The sequence below is a fragment of the Pelobates fuscus genome, chromosome 11 (assembly GCF_036172605.1).
Source record: "Pelobates fuscus isolate aPelFus1 chromosome 11, aPelFus1.pri, whole genome shotgun sequence".
NCBI lineage: Eukaryota > Metazoa > Chordata > Amphibia > Anura > Pelobatidae > Pelobates > Pelobates fuscus.
In genome coordinates this window covers 9,975,243-9,977,313 of record NC_086327.1, presented here as the reverse complement: position 1 = coordinate 9,977,313, position 2,071 = coordinate 9,975,243, and positions in this window count along the sequence as shown.

Below are 2,071 nucleotides of genomic sequence, written 5' to 3'. Positions count from 1 at the left end.
TGGATCGTACAGCTGCTCATCACACAAAAGCGAGCTGGAGCATAATCTTCTAGCTGAAGCAAAGTATATGGAGAGATACAGGGATACTTTACAACGTATAGGGAACATGTATACAAAAACACAATATATTCTAAAAAGAAACACTGTATTATAGCATAACATTAGATTGGCTTTAGATGGTCATTGGACTAATTTACTCAAATCCTGGAGAGACAAAAGTTCAGATGTGTCCTAACATACTGGAATGTATCTAGCTCCCTGTCATGAAAGGGGTTAATATAAGCAGTAGCAAAGAGCTACTCGGGCTTGCAACAGATCGGTTGTGGTTGAGGTGTATGAGTACCTGAAAGAGTGAGAAGCTGAATGCAATTAATATTTTAATAGTTTTGTGAACCCTGCTCTACTTTTACATTCTAAGAGTGATGTGACGTCCAAAGCTCTCAGATCAAGAACGGTTTGAAAAATAGTTTAAAGTTAGAATTTGTGTATGTGTGGAGGAACTAGCATAAATTGGTAGATTGCATTGATGTATATATAACTTTTTACATAACCATACATTATTGCCAAGGGAAACTGTGACGAAGTGCCCTACGCCACTTGCTTTTGGAGGAGCCTAATTGCCAGCCTCCTGCCTTATGACTATTAACCTGGGGTGTATGGCCCTTTAAAAACATTATTTGGGCATATTGAGACTTTTGACACAGTGCCCCTTGAACACTGTGTCCCCAGACTGTGAAAATATTTGTTTATGTCCTTTTCCTATATGGTTCGGTGATTGGGGCTTACCGAACCAATTACTGAATAGGCGGACCCCAGGCAAGTGGACGTTTGCAGCCCATTTACCTCCCAGGCTGGTGGTTAACTACAAGTTAATTGTCAAACGCTGGGTGGCCGCCGTACGTATAGTCGAACATGTGGTGGCGGCCATCTTGTTTAGTCGAACGCGGTCAGCGGTGTTTTGCCGTTGAGCTCCTGGAACTGAAATCGGCTACACGATGGCACGAACACAGCTGAACCTTACCTTCTATGCCACTTCGACGGAAATCGAAGTGCGTTCGAATATTCAAACGCCGCATTAATATGGGATATTTGCACGAGCGGCCCCCGTCTGTGCATTCGAATGGGACTTGGTCTTTTTTTCTGTGAAATAGACCGACCGCACAGCCCAAATCTATGGAACTCTTTTGGGCAGGAAAGCCATGCTTGAGGTTGGTCAATAGGACTACCAACTATCTTCAGAACCACTGAACAATTTGGATGATTTTTACATATGTTTGTATACCGATTATGCTGGTTCAGAATATGTAAATTGCATCTATAGTTTGGAAGTTATGAATATTGTATTAAACAATATATTTTCCTGCCGGTGATAATTAAGTTAACCCATTGGGTTCAGTAATTATATCACAGGCAGAGGGGAGGGTTTGTGTGTAGTATTTGGGAGTGTTTAAATGTACAAGTCTGTCCTGATTGGTTTTTACAACATTATGTCGTGTATTCCACAAGGTCCACGTGGGTGGTAACCTTGTGGGAAAACTTGTATATAAGTGCCAACAAACCCTCAGACTGCAGAGTTCCTGTTTTACCCTCAACATAGAGCCTCGTCTCATGTGTGGGGGAAAAGGCTGCATCTACACTGGGGATTGCTATACTCTGTATACTCCCCTGGCTATAATCACTAAGCTCTTTTAAGAGCTTTTTCCTGCTTTGCTCTCTGAAGGAAGAGAGGTTCGGTCTGCAGTGCTTATGGTGTCGAGTGGAGTGCTTGGAGCCCTGAGGAAGCACTAGGAGCATCCATCAACGGAGGTACACAGTCGGGGTGCCAGGTGATCCGTTACAGAAACAATCCCAGGCAGACTTCAATTTAATCATTTCTGTTTTAAGATCAATAAACAGATTTCTGTACCTGTACCTCTGGTTTTATTTTGTGGCGCATCTAAAGTAGGGTTAAAAAAAAAGGAAACATGAACCGTTTACAGGTTTGTATTCAAAACCAGCAACAAAATAATTTAACTTGTCTGTTCTGTGTTAAACTAACTGAATGACTTGAGAAATAAAAGCACACCATATA